The following is a 21,896-nucleotide window of genomic DNA, read 5'->3' on the forward strand; positions in this document are numbered from 1 at the left end:
ATTTTCATAAATTATACTAAAACACGAATCAATGTATGGATACTTAATTGAGATGACGGAAAATTACAATTGTTTTAGTTTTTAGTATATTAAAAAATGCGGTCTGTCGCACAGCCCGGTTTTTACCTAGTTTGATATAATATTTTCGTTGAACTGGCAACGTTGCCCTAGAAATTAGAATGACACTTGTGACAAGATCAACTTACACAACTTGAAAAACACGATTTTCGGTTATAAGAGTTGTACCAGTTTTTTTTTGACGCGAAGTGTACGTACGTATGTACGTATGTACGTACGTACGTATGTCGCCACCGCCCAGCAAAAACTACCGACCGATTTTAATGAAATTCGGTATGAGTAAGTTTAAGAGAATTTTGTCGAGAAACTAAGCTTTAAAAAAACCTCTCAAAGGGGGGCCGAAATAGGGGGGTTATTTAGGGCCCATTTTCGCAAATTTTGACCGAAATGAATGAAATTCAACTCAAAGTAAGCTCATCAATAGGTAAATAAAAATACGGAATTTGACATTTCCAAATTCAAAATGGCGGCAAGCATGGCCGACTGCCCACCCGACACATTTCCCTACTTATCTAAAAACTTGTTTAAGATAAGCTTAATTTGAAAAAGTCGTTGTATAGCCTAAAGATGGAGCTATAAGAAGGATGTTATCGTTTTTCAGAAAAAGTTACAGGTTGCCTATATTTAAGGGGTCAAAATTTGACATAAATTTGAACTAGATTTTCTCAAAAATGGCTTCAAGGATTTTTTTTATTTTCTGATATACTTTGATGTCTTATCAGCAAATTGAATGACATTAGTCAGATTTCTTAACTCCCCATAGGAGGGGAGTTACGAATTTTTTATAAAAAAATATTCGTGTGCCCGTAACTTCTTTCTTAATAGAAACTAAAATTTGAAATCTTGCAGACGTGTATGGTACTTAAGTATCTATTATTACAATAAATTTTCCCAAAAATAAGGCTTCCCGTTGAACCGGAAATGAATAAAAAATCTTAATTTTTTAGATATGCCCTATATATTTTTACACATTTTGAAAGAATGCAAAATTATCTTTCCAATGACATAAAATTCATTGCTGTATCTCAAAAACTCAAAAAGTTACGGTAAATAGAAATTTTGCTATAATCTCTCACGCGATCATAGCAGAGCATTATTGTAGGGCAGTCAATGAGGGTGTTTGGCTCCGAATTCCATCCTACTACACTAATGTAATTGATATTTTCACAGTAAGTAGGGAATAGCTCAAGAAATACAATCTACCCTATATACTATGGCGCGTTTATCTTGGGGCTTCTTCAAGGGGGTGGAAAATTTGTTGGTCAAAATAAGCACGAAAGTGGCTAAAGAACCTATTTCTAAGCAAAAACTGTTCCATACTTTTTTTTGAGAACTCAATACTTTTTTAGTTATGCGTAGTTAAAAATTGGCCATTTTCATTGAAAAATGACACCTTTTCGGACGGATTTTTGTGAATACCTTAAAAACGATGCATCGAACTAAAAACACTATATAAAACATTTTTTAGATTATAAATAATAAAGAGATCCGTTCCTTCGTAAATGTTCTATTTATAATACAAAAAGAGATATGGTAGGTGAAAATAGTTTGTTTTTTGGTGCATGCTCAAATTGGTGTATTTAACTCGAAATAACAGAGGAACGGTAGGTTTTAGGTGTATAATGCTACCAACACCTTTTGTAGTGTTTGAAAAGGCTTTTAAAACGAGCACCGTTAAATGCCGGTTACATACGAACTAAGCGAGATATGGTGCAAAAAAATATATGACTAATGTACTTTAAAAAATGAATAGTATATACATTTAACTCCCCATCCACCATAATTTAAATGCATTGTTTTTCTTTTGCAATACCTTTTAATATAGTGTTATTTCTACTTTCAAAAAGTTGAACGGGTTAAAATGAATGGTTTTTGTAAAACATGTGATCAAATTATAGAATGAATTTTTAAATTTCCTTAAAAATCTCCCTTTTTCTCCATGTAATTCGAAAATAAAAATATTTCACCCCTGAGAAGTGGTGGGAACCTCCCCCATGATAAAAGCGCCATAGTATATAGGATATACTTTGAATTAGGAGATTAGGGTACTCCCAAAATTTCATTAAAATCCATGCAGTAGGATAGAATTCAGAGAAAATATCTTGTTCTTAATCTCGCGCATTGACTGGCTAATCGAAATAGAATGAAATGCAAATATTGTAAACTATTAATTTCTCAGAAAAATGAAATAATTTGAAAAGAAAGTATGACTATAATATTCTGTTGATTTATGCAATAATCTATACATCTATAGTGTGTCCCCGAAATATGGCATCGAACATTTTCTCAAATGCAGGAATTAATGATGCGTAGAACCATAAAATACTTTCAAGTACAGAATGTGTTTCTAAAATATCAAAATAACGAGTAATTTTGTTATTTTTATAGAATGCCAGTATCTAGTACCATAACAATAATATATCGGTACGATAAAGTTCTCGGGCGGCCCTTCCGTCCAGCGTTTTTGTTCTGTTTTTGCATTTAGAAGTTATCTATATTACCTAAACAGTTGTTTTCACAAGTCAATTTATATTTGAGATTGAAATTTAATGGTAAGTGATTTGGTCTATTTTACCATTCATTTCATACAAAGTTAACCTCGTTCAAAGTGAAGGAATGGTTTTCTTTTAAATTTCCGTAAAAGTGAAATAAATAACAAAGGAAAATATTTAATTGTCAAATATTTATATCATAACAAATATTTAATTACAATAATTATATTAAAATAATTTATTAAGCTACATTAAATGTAGCTGTAATACTGCACCAAAATTTTAAAGCAAAACTAACATTTTACATTTTATTTATTTGATAACGTCAAATTTTGATTATAATTCGTGATCGGAGCAGCAGCCACTTTCTGTCACTTACTGTTGCGTGGAATAGATTTTCGACTTATTTCGTATGCTTTAAATGATGACGCACAGGTAAAGAATCACGGACTCAACTGTGTGTGTGTTTTCATTAATCAATATGCTTCTTTTCATGAGCATTTTTCAGTGCGTCACAAATGATTGAAAAAAAGGTCCGTGATAATATACATTTTAGTGACATGACATTTTAGTTAAATCTAACATTTGTCACATTTTATTTGCAATTTGGCATAAAATCAAATCAATTATGTTTATTGCATTTATAAAATGGTATTTTCTTTGATTTGTATAGTCTTATAAATTGTTCAAATTATATTCGTAGATATATTATATAATTCCCAAATTATTTTATTTTCGATTATGTCGCCATCTATTGACAACTAGAATAAATGTTATAAATGTCACCGACGAAATGTAATCACCGACGTGCGTTTTTTTCTGTCACATACAATTTAATGCGTTAGAAACAAATCGAAAAACTGTGACGCTCTGAAAGATCCTCATGAGAAAAAGCATACCTAGTATCCAGTGAAAGAGTTGTATTGTCAAAAGTCACAAAAGACATATTACATAAAAAACAACATATTGTAGCGTAATAACGGTTAAAATAATACTCTCGGTTCGTTTATACGAATTTATTTATAAAAGTTACAGACGAATTTATTTTTGCAGACTAACTACTCCTAAAAAAATCTGTCCTTATTTATATTGAATACAAAAATACAAGTGAGGTTCTGGAACGTTCCAGAAAAACGGAACCGCCCAACTTTAGTAATGCGTAGGCGATCATTCTCGAGAAATCTTTTCCTCGCTCGTCTGATGATTCATCCTTCCAGATGTCTGCCTACTTGACGCGCTGTCGAGACAGAACCTGTTATTTACGGTCGGTAATTCGTCACACTGCCCCCTTCTTAAGATCAAAGCGTCGCGGTCAGCAACTCCAGATGAAGGCCCAGGATGGCGGAGTCTAGAGAATTCTCTAGCTCTGCATACACCCCTCAAGAAGAAGTAACAGTCTACTGTCTGTGAAGGGTACGACATCTTTGGGTTAATGCAACACATACTAATTCGTACGCCGGTTTCTCTGAAGATCACTTCAAGCATGCTTCTCAAAATATTCCAATCCAGATCTTCTACTGCATGGCCTATTTTTGATAAAGCCAAATTTTTGATGTCATAATTACACACGACTCTCTTAAAATTAGTTAGAGCACGCCATATATTCTCGTAGCTTTCGTGTCCGTATAAGACTTCCTGGTCACCATATACAGCAAAGATCGAGGACCATTTTCCAATCGCAGTACTCTTCCAATTTAAGGCTGCTGATTTCTTAAATCCTCCAGGCGGCCGAACTTTCTATTGAATACGAACGAGATTCCTTTAGTCGTCTCAAGGTCTTGGGCAGCACAGTGGGCTGAGAGACGTCTTCTGGAACACTAAGCAGATCTTGCTGAACTTCTGTTGTCACGTCGAATCTAGCACTCTTTCTCTCTGCGTAATTTCACATAATTTCCTTAAAACTTGGCTGTGATGAATCTTTCATCTCCTGTTGAAGGACTCGGGCTTCTTCTGTTTCATTTGTGCCAGCATATGGTGCAAGAAGAATTATGTGAATAACTTTTGGCTTAACCTTTGGTAACTTCTTAATTCTGTATATTACGCCATTTATTTTCTTCTTAGCTTCATACGGACCTTTCCATTGTCTTTGCAGTTTAGAACACAAGCCTCGACGACGTTGTGGATTATAAAGCTAGACAAGATCACCTACTTCGAATTGCATCGAGAACCATATTGATTTTTCATTCTGTCACTGGCTATCTGGATATGTTGTCGGACAAGTTCATGAATGTTGTTCATTCGTAACGTCAGGCGGTCGACTTATTCTTCGCCTGCAAGATGTCCCTCGGAAAATCTGCAGCCAACCTCTAGGTCGCAGGGCAAACGAACTTTACAAACCAATATCAGGCAGGTTGGTGTCTGACCTGTAGTTTCATTCACGGCCAAGCAGTAGGCCATCAGGAATAAATGAATGTGCTGGTCCCAATCTCGCTGATGTTCAGATACAACTTTGGATAAGTGTTTACGCATCGTTCGGTTCATCCTCTCGACCATTCCATCTGATTAAGGATGCAGGGGTGTCGTTCTGGTCTTATTGACACCATTCAATTTACAAACGTTTTGGAAAAGGGCCGACTCAAAGTTTCGCCCTTGGTCGGAGTGGATCTCTAAGGTAACACCAAATCGTCTGAAGAATTCTTTAACAAGTACCTCTGCAACGGTAGCAGCTTCTTGATTTGGTAATGCATAGGCCTCAGTCCATTTCGCAAAATAATCCAAGGCTAATAGGATATATTTATTTCCAGCATCGGATTCTGGAAATAGAAATGCAATGTCGATTGCTACTCTTTTCAATGTCCATTGCTACCCTTGCCAACGTTGTACTGTCTCATGGGTTCTATTTTTTTACCGACTGGACCATTACTGGATGCATACAGTTAACATTTCCGGCACCATCTTCTTACATCATCTTTACAGTTCGCCCAATAGGACCGTTCTCGAACCTTTTGCAGAGTCTTCGTAATACCATAGTGTCCATCTGACGCACCGTCATGCAACTGATGCAATATTTCTGACGCTTTACTTTTAGGTACAATCAACTGAAGCTTAGATTCTGTACCATCATCGTTCTGAAAGGTTCTGTACAGAATATCTTTTAGTACCAGGACCATCTTTTAGAACCAATTTCATTGGTTCCAGTAGGCCTTGACTTCCGGACTACATGCACTTATGTCTTGCCATCTAGGTCTCCAGCCTTGTCGCATCCGATCCAATACTCTTTTTATACAAGGATCATCTTCTTGGGCGTCTTGTAACTGTTGGGGCTGCCATTATCATATTCTTGTAATCGTTCTAACCATCTTGCCATCTGGCCCTCTGGATTACGGAATTCTATAAGCCATTTTAGAGCAGCGTGATCTGTTCGAAGAAGGAGCTTTCTGCCATACAAGTATTTATGGAAATGTTCGCAAGCCTTCACTACACCCAGCTGTTTTCTTCTGGTAACGCAATAGTTTCTTTCTGGTTGCGACAGGACTTTACTGAAATAAGCGATGATATTTCCTGTCCATCCTGGATTTGTTAGAGAACAGCTCATATGGCACTTTTGCTAGTATCGGTATCCAAAACAAATTTTCCTGCCTATCCCGGGTAGCTTAATATCGGTGCCTGATCAGAGCGATTTGTAGTTGTTCGAAAGTTTTTTGGCACTCTTCACTCCATGTACATTCTTTGCCCTCCTCCATTAACTTTGTTAGGGGCTTGGAGATATTGGCAAATCCTTTGACAAATCGTCGGTAATATGTACATAGGCCAAGGAAACTTCTAATTTCATCTTTATCTTTTGGTACTGGCCAATCTTTAATTACTTCAATCTTTTCAGGATCATCTGTTACACCATTACCCGACACAATATGTCCCAAATACTTAACTTCTCGTCGAAACATGTGACATTTCTTTGGACTTAACTACAAGTTCGCTGCCCTCAATCGTTGAAAGACTTCTATTAGATTATTGGCATGTTCATTAAAGGACCTTCCAACCACAATTACATCATCCAAGTAAACCAGACATGTTTTCCATGTTAGATCTCTTAAAACTGCCTCCATTAACCTTTCAAATGTAGCAGAAGCATTACACAAACCAAACGACATAGCCGTAAACGGCCAAAGCCCTGATCCTACCGAAAATGCGGTTTTCTCCCGATCGGCTGGCTCCATGTCTACTTGCCAATATCCACTTTTTAAATCGAGTGTGCAGAACCAACGAGAACCAGAGAGAGTATACAATGTATCGTCTATTCTAGGCAAAGGATAACTATCTTTTTTTGTTACCGCATTGAGCTGGCGCACTGGGCTGGCGGTAGTCGATAAAAAACGAGTTGAACCATCTTTCTTCTTTACCAGAATTACTGGTGATGTCCATGGACTGTTCGATGGTTCAATTACCCCTTGTTTGTACATATCCTTGATAATCTCTTCGGCTTCATCTCTTTTCGCAAATGGATGTCGTCTAGGCCGTTGTCTGATTTGCTGAGCGTCTCCGGTATTTATTTTATGCGTTACTATGCTCGTTTTGTTCTTATCCTTCTTATCAATAATAAAAACATCTTGATACTCTATCAGCATAGACCTCATTTTTTCCGTTCCTTCATGATCAAGATCTTGGCATTTTTCACTGATTATCTCGAAAAGGTCCTTTGGATACTTCGACTTCAATGATTTCTTATTGGTATTCATAGAGCAAATTGAAGCAACGGGAACACACTGTCCAATCAAAGCCCTCTGCTCAACTTGATAGCAGTTTCCCTTAAATTCATAAGTCTTACAGGGATGACATCTTGAACTCTCACCAAAGTTTTCGCCTTTAGGAACTCGACATTGTCCACATCTTCGACCATCCTTAAACTTCCCTCTCGGCAGTGTCCATCAAGAATGGTCATCAGAATTGTCTCACTATTACCGGGTATGGTTAGATCGCATGTAGTCAGTAAGCGGACGACATTTTCTCTGTCGTCATGAAAGGGCAACTCTTCACCATTGATTTTGAGGACTCCATTTTGAACATCCAAGCTGCTCTAAGCTTGTTTAAACAATTTTTCGACCACGGCACTGCCCGGCACCCTGTGGATATGTTATAAGGACCTCGTTTTGAAGAAGTTTCTGCAAGAAAATGAAATCGGAATAAACTCACTAATGGGGGCGACGATACATCCGGGAATATAGCGCTAATTGTTAATAATTAAAAATAATAGCTGTGTAATAAAATAATTACAAAAATCTCTTCAGAACCTTGAAGAAGGGGTTTGAAACTTTATTTGGTCGCTTTTTTAGTCTTATAATAATAATGTTTAATCGATTTATTAAGCCTTGAATGGCCATTTTCGCATTTTTCAAATTTTTAATCGCATATAACTTGACAACAATCAATTTCAGAAAAAAATGACAAAGGACCTTTTTGCTCAGAATAAGCCAAATTATCTAAAAAAAAAATTTTTGAAATAAAAAAATTATATTTGTGAATTTGTTAAAAAATATATTTAAACAATGGTTCGACCACGGCACCGCCCGGCACCCTGTGTATATGTTATAAGGACTTCTTTTTGAGTAAGTTTGTGCAAAAAAATCGAATCGGAATAATTTTGCTAGCGGGGGCGGCGATACTTCCCAGTCTACATATTATTTAAGCGAAAGGCAATGTTAATTTGTTAAATAAACACTTTTTTTATTTCTGACAGTAGTAAAATGTATTTTGAATTATATGGATTACAAAAATTCGTCTTTTTTTTTCATATAAATTAATTTACAGAAAATTTTGGGCACCCTCCATAAGTAATACTGAATTATGTAAATGTTTATAATACTGAATAGAGATTTGAATCATCTTTCAAACGAGGTAGCACACAACCCCTATTCTCGTTTAAAAAATCGTACATTACGTCATTACGCCCAGATGGATAACGTCGCGAGTGCGATATATGCTAAAATATCATAATTTAAAAAAAATCGGCCTGTTTCGGCATTTTTCCTTAAAGTGGCCAGTTCACGAAATATGGAATTTATTCCTTTCATTTGGTATATCCTGCAAATCAAAGGAATAAATTCCATATTTCGTAAAACACTTTAACGAAAAATCCCGAAACAGGCCGATTGTTATTTTTAAATTTTGATATTTTAGCATAATAATATATCGTACTAACGACGTTATCCATCTGGGCGTGATGACGTAATATATGATTTTTTAAACGAGAATAGGGATTGTCTGCTAACTCGTTTGAAAGATGATTCAAATCTCTATTCAGTATTATAAACATTTACATAATTATTATTTATGGAGGGTGTCCAAAATTTTCTACAAATTAAATTATTTGACAGAAAACGAAGAATTTATGTAATCTATATAATTCAAAATAAATTTTACTACTGTCAGAAATAAAAAAGTGTTTATTTAATTAATAAACATATTTATTTCATAAATATACACTTTTTTCTGTTTTATTACAGCATTAAACCATTACATACATTCTTCTTTTTTGTCGAATAATCTAATTAAACAGTTTTTTGGACATGCTATAGAAACAGTTATGTAAAAAAAATATATTAAAGACGTATTAGATCATTCTCAAACCCTTCATGTATTTGAAGATAATGTTAATGTAAGTATTTAATATCTATTTTCTTCTTAATAATTTTTTTTATAAACAAAGGGAATTTTGAATGAAAATTAAATATATATTTTGGTATTGGTAGACGTTCATTACCGATTAAATGGTACCTATACAATATGTTTCTTAAACTGTTTTTACTATAAAATTAAAATAAACTCTTATAATAATAAAGATTTATGTTTATGAACATGTTCATCGGGTAAATTATCATACTGCCTAGAAAAACCCTCTTCGGTAATTTACAAAAAAATGTGTTAACAAAAAAACTCAAATATTACGAAATATACAGCTCACAGCAACTATCCAAAAATTTATAAAACTGAGATACACCATAAACTGACTACAATAAGTAAACGAATATCAAACGTTGCGTTGTGAATTAATGGCGAGGAACTTTAACATTTTTAACTTTATGATGTCACGATCAATGATGCCCGTGTTAGATTGCTGCTATAATTTGAATTTTCTCACGATTTTAAACGTTTTTAGGGGCCAAACTAAAGACAGAAACAACTTTTATTGCAATATGTATTTTGAATTACGTTCTGTTGTGATGTATAGCATTCTTTTTTTCGAATTTGTAACAAATCTTAATTAACCTAAATTTTTTATGTGCATAAGCTTTATGTATCGTATAAAATGTTGATGTTGAACAGTCGTTACCGGTTCCCATCGAATTAAGTGTTTCGAATGAGCAGGTTATAGATAAAACGGACAGCACAGAATATTGGCCATTGTTTGCACTCGGTGATATCCGTTAGAATTTTTAACTAAAATGTAAAGCAAATGAAATGGAACATTCGCGAATCAATAGCGGCTGGAATTCTATATAGTTTATTCCTATGTTACCACCCCATTTATAACAGGCATTTTATAAAATTTGGTTAGTCAACAAAATATTATTTTATCGGTCATAAAGGGGTAAATTTAATATAGTTCGAATTTTTTTTCTGAATTGGGTTTTAAAATTTGGCTGGAAACACATTACAAATTGTAAAATATTTTATTGTTGTGGTGTACACATATTCTAGTTTGTCAGTGTTTTAATGTCTTGCGATAGGAAATTTACTCCCACATATTATAACTAGCATATTATTAAAAATGAATAGTATATTATCATTATCACATAGTTGGTAACATAAGAAAGCCTCTTAAATAGAAAACAAATGTGATCTGAATGTTAGGTAGGTATCTTTCTCCTTTTCTTCTAACCGCACCAACATTAATGGCATTATTGCATTTTATATGTTTTAGCTCTATAATGTCTTATTTTATTTCTCTGTGAGATAGTGATTGCAATTTACAATGCACTGCATGGGCATCTCAAAAGAGCATCAGTATTTGGTAATACAAGGGTTAATACTATTCCAGCCCTGTGTTTGATCTCGGAATTATATTCCGGTAATAATTATAACGAATATTCCTTCTTAATTACGAAATAATATGAGCCATTTTAGAACAGCGTGAACCGTTCAAAGAAGGGACTTTCCGCCATAGATTTATTAATCGAAATATTCTCAATCTTGCACTATGCTTAGCTTTTCTATGCTGGTAACGAAGTAGTTTCTGTTCACTGAGACAAGAATTTGCTTAAATAAGCGATGACTTTTTCCTGTCCATCCTAAATTTAGCAGTAATGTATACATAGATCAAGGAAACTTCTAATTTCTTGTTTATCTTTTGATACCAGACAATCCTTATTTGTTGCAATTTGTCAGCTGTTACAACATTACTCGATACAATATGTCCCATATACTTAACTTCTCGTCAAAACATGTGAAACTTGCTGCCCTCAATCATTAAAAGATTTCAGTCAGAGCCTTATCATCAAGGAATCTTCTAAGCACAATTACACCATCCAAATAAACCAGACGTATTTTCCATATTAGATCTCTTAAAATTATCTCCATTAATCTTTCAAATGCATAGGACCATTACATAGACCAAAAGGTATAACTGTAACCTGTGGAAGCCCCAAATGCGGTGTTCTTTCGATCAGCTGTGTCATCAGTGTCCAATGTATCGTCTATTTTGAGCAAACGATAACAATATGTTTAAGTTACTGTATTGAGCTGGCGGTACTCAATAGAAAAACGCGTTTAACCATCATTATTCTTTCTTAGAGCTGATGATGATGCCCGTGGACTATTTGATGGTTCATATGCTCCCCTGTTTGTTCATATATTTGATAAACTTTTAGGCTTTATTATTTTTCCCAAAGAAAAGTAGTCTATGCGTTTTCTGACGGGCTGAGCGTCTCAGGTATTTAGTTTATCCATTACTATGTTTGGTTTGCCCTTCTACCTATCTTCTATTCGCCTTATAAGTATGAAAAATCTATTGAAATTCTATAAGCATATACTTCAGCATAGGCACAATTTTTCCATGTCACTATACATGTAGAAACATAAACTTAATCAATTTATACAGATATAGTGAATATTTCTGGTTTTTCAGGTGCTCTCTGCTAGCCAGGTTAATTCTTCAAATACATTTAACCGCAGTTAGCTCAGGCAAATTTTTATTTATCTTGGGCTTTTTTCATCGGTAATTGTAAGTCCAACCCAATCAGTTCTTTACTGTCTCTTAGTAACGTCATTTTTTGTCTACTAGAACCTCGCCTGATTTTCAATATTCACTTACATTATAAGTTGTAAGTCATGCCCAACATAACTTGTTTCACACTTTTTCACTATGTCTGGCAATTGTCAAACTGTATGTTTATCCATCTTAAAACTTGTTTCTTTCTCATATGATCTATCTAAGTAATCGTCACCGTGTGTCTAGTCTAGTATTTAAGTAGATATAAATAATACATTATATATTTAAAAACAGTATTCTGTTAGTTCAGCTAAATAAAGTATAGTCATTTGAAATGTGATATTACAGACGGATGTTTAGAATAGCATGGACATAAAAAAGAATGAACACTGAAGTATTGCGAGAAATGGGAAAAGAATACGAAATCATGAACACAATAATAATAAGCAAATTGCAATATCTGTAGGGGTCGCCAAGTTCTTGAAAATTTCAAGATCTTGTCTTGATCTTTCTTATCTTGATTTCAAGACAAGATCAAGACAAGAAGTAATTTTAGATTTCAAGACAAGACAATAATTTTTTTGTCAATACCAAGATTTCGTATCAAGAAATCAAGAAATCTTGAAATATCTTGACTAGGTATTAATTTGTGAAAAAGATAACATATTTTAACATAAAATAACGTATTTTAATGTATTGAACACTTTTTTGCTAAAACGATTTACAAAATCTAAATCATGTAAATGTAGCATAAATTTTTAAATCGGAATTAATAAGCCATGCATTCAGGTAGAATACTTCTTATGCTGGGGCCACAGTAACGGCATTAGACGTTACTGTGGCTCCAGCATTATGGAGTCAACGTCTAGCCGTTTTCTTTACTTTGTTATTGTTAAAGCCGCTATTGAAAATAGCCTTTCCGCAGGTAAATATGTTGCTGGCGTTCTGAGAAAATCCTTGGCCATTTTCGATAATAACGGGTAGACATTCTCGTGTCTTCCCTACCAATCAAGTAGATTCTCAGTATCTTCTGACCTGGGCTCATTTAAGAATTTTTTGACTTTGGTATTAGATTCTGTAGTTCATTCTGGCATTTAGTAGGCCGTGTCAGCACGCATCGCAATAAAAAGGTCGCCGGGGAATCACCGGACCAGGTAATCAAGAAATTTCAAGATCTTAAAATTTCTTGAGTCAAGACAAGATATAACATGTCAAGAAAACGTCAAGACAAGATTTTTTTAATTTTTTGATTTTTTCTCAAGACAAGACAAGAACTTGTTATCAACACAAGAATTTTTGTCTTGTCGACCCCTAAATATCTGTGGCAGTAATAAAAGGAGAGCGATATCAAATGCTAAAACTGATAATACAGAGAAAATGAAAGGAAGAAGGAGTATAGAAAGTAGGAGAGTGTATAATTAAACAATTTAAGGGACTGGCTTAAATGCAGTTCAATGTAACTCTTCAGAGCAGCGGTAGATAGAGCAAAAATAGTGATGATCATATGCAACCTCCGACTGGGAGACGGTACTCAAAGAAGGAGGAGTTCTGTTAGTAGGTAACTAAAAGGAAAAGAAAGTATTTTGTGGATATATCAAAGTGTCTAACATAAGCACATTATTTAAATATATTATTAAATATAATTTGCACTTTAGTGGGAGAATTCCAATAGAGAATGCTAAGAAATAAAATTTTCCCATTAAGACGACGTTCCGTATATTATAGCTACTCAAACAAGTACAAAAGCTCGAACCAAAAAACTGATATTTTTGTATTTTGGTATAAACAAAATTTTATCTAGTTAGTCTATAATTATTATTGAATACTCTGGGCTAATTAGCAAAATTTATGGAAAAGTTATTTACGAGCAATTTTATTGCTGGAATCGAATTATAATACCCTATATATTAATACTATCGGTATGCAAAGTCCGCCGATAGTGTGCTACTTTTTTATAAACAAAATGGCGCCGACAAATCGTATTTTTTTCAATTATTGCTCTATAACTCCGAAGATTTTAACTCTACAACAAAAACACCCAAATAAAAATTTACCGCAATTAAATTCTACATAGAGATATGTTTTTGCAGATTTGTTCCGACGAAAATTTTCCTCGGAAAATGCGGGTTTTCCCAACAAAATCTCTAATTTTCAAATAAAGTTATAGGTAAGTAATTATTAATCAATAATTAAATAACTTAATGACATCAAAGCTTTCTTGGTGTAGATTGTAATTCCAGAAGCCGGTGAAAATTAAACGAATATTTTAGCAACAATTCAATTGTTAATTAACAATTTACGATCGCAATAATAACCAAAATTATCATGATCCATTGATCAAACTTATAAAGATTATAAAGTTGATATGCTTATTTAATATTTTATCGACAAAATATAAATTTTTCGTTTTTTTGCATAATCTTTAAATTTTGAAAAAAAATAGTTATAATACGCAGATCTAATTAGTAAAGTACAAAGAAAGGTTATTTACCAGCAATTTAATTGCTGGAGTCGAATCTTATGATCCTATATATTAATAATATGGGTATGCAAAGTGCGTAGATAGTGTACTACTTTTTTTATTAACAAAATGGCGCCCCCACATCGTGTTTTTTTTATTATTGGTCTATAACTCCGAAGATTTTAACTTTACACCAAAAACACTCAACTAAAAATTCACTCCTATTTAATTCTACATAGAGGAATGTTTTTCCCGATTTCCTCCTACGAAAATTTTCCTCGGAAAATGTGTGTTTTCCCAACAAAATATCGAATTTTCAAATAAATTTTTTGGGCAAGTAATTATTTACCAATAATTAAATAACTTGACGAAATAAAAGTTTTTTGGTATAGATTATAACTGCAGAAGCCGGTGAAAATTAAACGAATATTTTAGCAACAATTCAATTGTTAATTAAAAATTTACAGTCGAAAAAACAACCAAAATAATCGTGAGACATTGATCAAACTTAGAAAGAATATAAAGATGTGATGCCTATATAATATTTTGTCGACAAAATAAAAATTTTTCATTTTTTTGCATAATCTTTAAATGTTTAAAAAATAGTTATAAACAAATTAACATTCCTCAGAAGTTGTTTATTATATTATAATTTTAGAAAATACTTAAAATTCGTATTTCAAAGTTCTTGAAAATGAATGCACTAAAATTTTTTTCCAACCATTTGCAAAAAAGTTATGAAGCAGCAAAATAAACATACGATTATTCCGTTGTTTATAATTTGTTTCAATTTTTTTAAGGCTTAAAAGTGAGTTTATGGTACACACTAATAACTCTCAAAAAATGTCAAACATTAGTTCAATGGTTATGTTTTAATCAAAGATTATCAATGTTTTTTTTTGTAATTTTTAGCGCGAAAGTAGGCTTGATACAGATCCGGAGACGGGTTATAATACATAATTTTATTTTTCTACAACCGTGTTAAAAATGCAATCTTTAGCACTCCACACGAGCGTTAAAAATGCTACTTTAAGGCACTAGTGCTTTAAAAAAAATTTAAGGCACTAGTGCTTTAAAAAAATTTTAAGGCACTAGTACTTTAAAAAATTTTTAAAGCACTGCAGTTTGTATTGACCGCATAGGCAATTTTGATGTAATGTCAAAAAAATATAAAAATGGAATGTCAGTCAAGTTCAAGTAAAAGTTTTTGTAGATATTGTCCTGTAATTACGTTTGTAGAAAAAATATTGTATGATATGCGTGTTAAAAAGTACATTTTTAAGGCACTCATGTGAATTGCAGAACTCGCTATCGCTCATTCTGCAAACTTTCACATGCATGCCTTAAACGTGTACTTTTAACACTTATATCATAAATAACTATTATTAACTACTGTACGTCAATTACAAAAAAAATATTTATAATCTTTAATTAAAATATAACCCTTAAACCAATAATCGATATTTTTGTAAGTAATTAGCTTGTACTTTAAACTCACTTTTACGCTTTGAAAGAATTAAAAAAATAGAAACAACGTTATAATCGTATGTTACCTTTGCTGTTTCATAACTTTTTTGCAAATGGTGGCAAAAAAGTTTTAAAACATTCATTCTCAAGATCATTGAAATACGCATTTTACCTTTTTTTTTAATTAGAATATAATAAAGACTTTCTGAGAAACTGTAATTTGTTTATAACTATTTTTTTTTAACATTTAAAGATTATTCAAAAAAATTAAAAATTTATATTTTGTCGAAATATATTAAAAAAAATATTAAATAGGCATCTCAGCTTTATAAGATTTTAAAGTTTGATCAGTGTATCATAATTATTTTGGTTATTATTGCGACCGTAAATTATTAATTAACAATTGAATTGTTGCTAAAATATTCGCTTAATTTTCACCGGCTTCTGGAACTATAATCTAATCCAAGAAAGCTTTTATGTCACTGAGTTATTTAAGTATTGGTAGATAATTACTTATCTAAAACTTTATTTAAAATTTAAAGACTTTGTTGAGAAAACCCGCATTTTCCGAGGAAAATTTTCGTCAGGGCAGATCGGGAAAAACATGTCTTTATGCAGAATTTAATTTCGGTGAATTTTTATTAGGGTGTTTTTGGTGTAAAGTTAAAATGTTTTGGGGGCGCCCCAAAACATGATTTGGGGGCGCCATTTTGTTAATAAAAAAGTAGCACACTATCTGCGGACTTTGCATATCTATATTATTAATACAGTATGTCCCTGTAAGTTGTATCCATATGGAAAACTTTTTTGTTATTAATTTTACGAAAAAAATTTATTCTTCATAAAAAGCTCTGCATGGTCCAAAACCTAAAATTCAACCATCAGATATAAAATTTTATGAATATTATACGAGGTATGCCAAAAAGTTTGAATTTCACTCAGGAGTAAAGTAGCTTTATTTTTCACAATATTGAAAATTGCTATTATGAAAAGTTGTTTGGAATTAAAAACTATATTCTAATATGCAATTACATCCTTCTAATTGAAATTTTTTTTTTTTTTGAAAAATTATGGATAACTAACCTTATTTTCAGTTATTTCAATTCTGATAACTCTTTTATTATTAATTTTACACAAAAAAGTTGTTCTTAATAAAAAGTTCTGCATGGTCTGAAACCTAAAATGCAACTATCTTATGTCAAATTTTATCAATTTTATACAAGGTATGTCAAAAAATATGAATATGGCTCTAGAGTAAAATACCTTTATTTTTCACAATATCGAAAATTGTTATTATGAAAAGTTATTAAACATTAAAAACCAAGTTTTAGTATGTAATTACATCCTTCTAATTGAAATATTTTGAACTATAAAGGTACTTTACTTGTGATCTAAATTTATCTTTTTTGACATACCTCTTATAAAATTGACATAAGATGGTTGTATTTTAGGTTTTCTGCAGTAGGAGTATTCTGGACAATGCAGAACTTTTTATCAGGAATCACTTTTTTTCGTAAAATTAATAATAAAAGAGATATTAGAATTAAAATTACTGAAAATAATGTTAATTATCCATAATTTTTCAAAAAAAAAAAAAGTATTTCAATTAGAAGGATGTAATTGCATATTAGAATATAGTTTCTAATTCCAAACAACTTTTCATAATAGCAATTTTCAATATTGTGAAAAATAAAGCTACTTTACTCTTGAGTGAAATTGAAGCTTTTTGACATACCTCGTATAATATTCATAAAATTTGATATCCGATGGTTGAATCTTAGGTTTTGGGACCATGCAGAGCTTTTTATGAAGAATACTTTTTTTCGTAAAATTAATAATAAAAAAGTTTTCCATATGGATACAACTTACAGGGACATACTGTATATATATAATGATAAGCTTCGATTCCAGCAATAAAATTGCTGGTAAATAACTTTTCCCAAAAATGGCCTATTCTCCGATATAATCACTAGAATAATTTAAACTACAGTCATAAATATTGTTGATATATTTTAGCTGTTTTTAATATATGTTCAATATTAGACATCGCCAATACGAAGAGTTTAATTGTTTCCTTGGTATAGTAGGAAACAAGAAATTGTTACAGGAAACTGTTTTGTTTACCAACGGAACTTTCCTAAACGGAGCTTTTAAGGAGAAAAAAATAATCGCATTACCACTTGAAGATAAATTGTATAAAATTATGGTTAATATTCGTTTGAACTTCTTTTTAAAAATATACTTTTATGACAGTTTTCCTTTACATTTATCAAATAATTTTTTTAGCTATATATCTCAGGTTTCGCTCTTAGAATGCGAACCTGTATAAACCATTATGAAAACCTAATTAAATTATTGTTTTAAGTACCTACTCTTCATAACAAACAATGAGGTCTTATGAAAAAGAATTTAATATCGCAAAATTCGGTTTTTAAACCTATTGTGATTCTGAAAAATCTGGTGTATTTTACAATTTGAAAACAACACAAAGACCCTCCAGTTGTAAGTACTATTATTTATGAGCAGCGTAATACGTTGAATACAGCTATTCTTTACTTTTAAATTGATTATCGTTTTAAAAATATAATTGCCTTCATTGATAAAATAAATACTTAAACATTCAAATAAATTTGGTAAAATACAAAGATTCATTAAAAATAATTTTAGAAAATATTGTAAATTATATACAGGTTGCGCCAAACTATGAAATACATATTATATACATATACATATATGTGCTACTATAGTATGCGATCTAGTTGTCCCTATCTATTATTATTATAGTGTGCAAAAATAAGTCAATTTTTTGGTTTATTTCCAATTTAAATAGTAAATTGATATGACAAATTATTTATTTGTAAAATTAAAATAATAATTATTCTGATTTATGTGTTTTATTTACTTTGTAAAGATTTTTTTGCTGGCACTGTTAACCTATTTGGACCTCGATTTTTGACCCTTCGCTTCGTTATCGATCATTCGCTATCTGTACACTAAACAGATACGAAGCGAATACGTTCGGTAACGAAGGGTGTGTGCACAATAAGGAGACTTATTACAAAATGAATAAAACGCATAAATCACAAGAATTACTATTTTAATTATACAAATTAATACTTTGACATATCAATTTATTATTTTAGTTGGGAATAAGCCACAAAATTGATTTATTCTCAACTAAACTAGTAAACAGAGATATAACAAAGGATTATTTGTAAAACTAAAAGAATAGTTCTTCTTATTTATCCGTATATAAACGCGACGGTAGACCGCATACTATAGTTGCAACCAAAAATATCTATAACAAAACTGATGCGTATCAAAGACCTCTGTAATTTAAAGTTATTTTTGATTGTATTTGTGACTGATTTTTTTTTGTGAAAATTAGCTTTAAAACTGTTAGAAATAGATAATTTTAACATAACAAGTAAATAAAATATGAAATAGTTTGCTTAAAATTCGTATTTAAATACGTATTGTGAGATTTTTTTTCTACGCGCGACTGCTTACGTAATACAAGAGAGCGCGACTGCTCCCGGGTTAATACGTGCCTATTGGTAGTATAAATCTTCAACATTCATGTAGCAACCGCAGAATTGCCATATCTTCATTATTTACAGTCTCATGGTAATGTAAAAGAGAAGAACTCTGTGATAAACAGACATAATCACTTTTAACCTGTAACTACACGCGCTGACGTATTTTGTACCACAGATATAAGAATTCTACTGCAAATATATTTAAAAATTTAATTTTTGACCTTGTTTATCTCTCTAACCTATCACTGGAATGTGCTTTACAATTTGGTTTTAGTTTCGTTATAATCGGCGTTCTGGGAAGATCGTAACTTACAGTTTATTATTTGTTGTTTCCGGTGGTGAACAATATACGCCACGATTATATTAATATAAGTCGTAATATAAGTACATATTTCAATTGTTTCTTAGTCGTAAGGGCACAAAAAACAGTACTTTTTCTCCTGTAAAAAATCACATTTCAAAAAATTTTTATTATTAATTTTATTTATCATGGAATCCAGTTATTCACTGATTCCAGTTATATCCAAGTATTCACTGAGACCGAATAAGGTTTATAACAAACAACTAAGTGTATTTTTTCAAAAAAAAAAATAAACAAATCCGCTGTTTTTAAGTGTATTTTCTTGTGGCGTATAAAGTACGCTACGCGTGTAGTTATGTTATAACTTAATGCGCGGGTAGTTAAAGGTTAAACTAATTAATGGATCGGCCTCAAATTTTAAGGGTTTGTTAGGTACCACAGTACCCAAGTTTGGTTGGGATACTGAAGTTCTAGCTTAATTTTAATAATAATTATTAACAAATACCAATTTTGCCTTATTTTTCAGTTTGCGAAGCAACAAATTGACTTTTTACCCTTTGCTATTATGAAGCTTTTTCAATATTCTAATAAATCAAATTTTTTAATTTTATGTCAATTATTTAGCTTTTTCTTCTTCTTCTTTACGTGCCATCTCCGCGACGAAGGTTGGCAATCATCATTGCTATTCTCACTTTCGACACTACAGCCCGAAAGAGTTCAGTTGAGCTGCATCCAAACCATTCTCTCAGATTTCTCAGCCAGGACATTTTTCTCCTACCTATGCTGCGCCTTCCTTGAATCTTTCCCTGCATAATTAATTTTAGGAATTCATATCTGTCACCACGTGTTATATGACCCAAGTATTGAAACTTTCTTATTTTGATGGAATCCAGTATCTCCCTGCTGTTCTGTATCCTCCTTAGTACTTCCTCATTGGTTATTCTGTCTGTCCAGGAGATTCTCAGCATTCTTCGATACGTCCACATCTCAAATGCTTCCAATCTATTGAGGTATTGTTTATTGAGAGTCCTTGTCTCCACACCCTACAAAAGAACAGAAAATACATAACATTTTATTACTCGCTTTCTAAGATCTAGGCTGAAGTCTCTACTACACAATATTTGTTTCATATTAGTGAATGCACTTCTAGCCTTTTCTATCATAATTCGGATTTCTTTGGTATAATCGTTTGTTTTACTAATGTTCGTCCCTAAATAGTTATAATTCTGAACTCGTTCTATCGTCTTATTATTTACGTGTAGATTGATGTTTCTAATATTTTTCTTTGATATAACCATGAATTTCGTTTTCTTTATATTTAGTGACAGACCAAATTCTTCACTTGTTGCAACAACCTTATTTAAAATTCTTTGTAGATCTGTAATAGTTTCTGCTATTAGTATTGTGTCATCGGCGTATCTAATTTTACATATGGGTAGGCCATTTATTTTTATGCCTGAAACTTCATCTTCTGATGCTTTTCTGAATATTTCTTCTGAGTATGCAATAAACAGTGACGGCGACAAGACACAGTCCTGTCTAACGCCTCTTTTAATTTTTATTTTATTGGTGTTTAAATTATTTATTCTTATGACAGCTTCCTGTTCATAATACAGATTATGTATTATTCTTATATCTCGTGTGTCGATGTTTTTTGTTCTCAGTAGTTTTATTAACGGATTATGTTTCACCGTATCTAATGCCTTGTTATAATCTAGGAAGCAGACATAGATGTCCTGGTTTACATCTAAACATCTCTGTATTAGCACATTTACTGCAAATAATGCTTCTCTGGTTCCTTGAGCATTTCTAAATCCGAACTGAGTTTGTCCAATGTATTGTTCTAACCTTTTGTATATTCTACGATGAATAATCTTTAGAAATACTTTGAGTATGTGGCACATTAATTAGACTGATGTTACGGTGTCCGCAACATTGTCTGGCGTTTCTCTTTTTCGGTATAGTCACGAATGTTGATAGAAGCCATTCTTTAGGTAATATACCTGTTTTGTATATGATATTAAATAATTCGACAATTACATGTATATCGCAGTCGACTATAAGTTGCAATATTTCTGTCGGTATTTCGTACAGGTTTCCCAGTTTTCAGTTCTTTAATGGTGTGTTTTACTTCACTTTCTGTTATTTCTGGTCCAGTTTCTTCAACGAAATATTCGTTATCTATTGCGCTTCGGTTGTCGTTAAACAGCTGTTCTATATAGTTTGTCCATACCAACAATTTGTTTTCTGTATCCATTACTATGTCTCCCTTTTTATCAACTAGTATATTTTGTTTGTATTCTGGATTTCTTGTTAATTCTTTTATTTTCCTGTGTACATTAAAGCTGTCATGTTTATGTTGTAGCGTTTCTATTTCGTCACATTTTTTTTAACCAATTTTCTTTTGCTATGC

The sequence above is a fragment of the Diabrotica virgifera genome, chromosome 6 (genome assembly GCF_917563875.1).
Source record: "Diabrotica virgifera virgifera chromosome 6, PGI_DIABVI_V3a".
NCBI lineage: Eukaryota > Metazoa > Arthropoda > Insecta > Coleoptera > Chrysomelidae > Diabrotica > Diabrotica virgifera.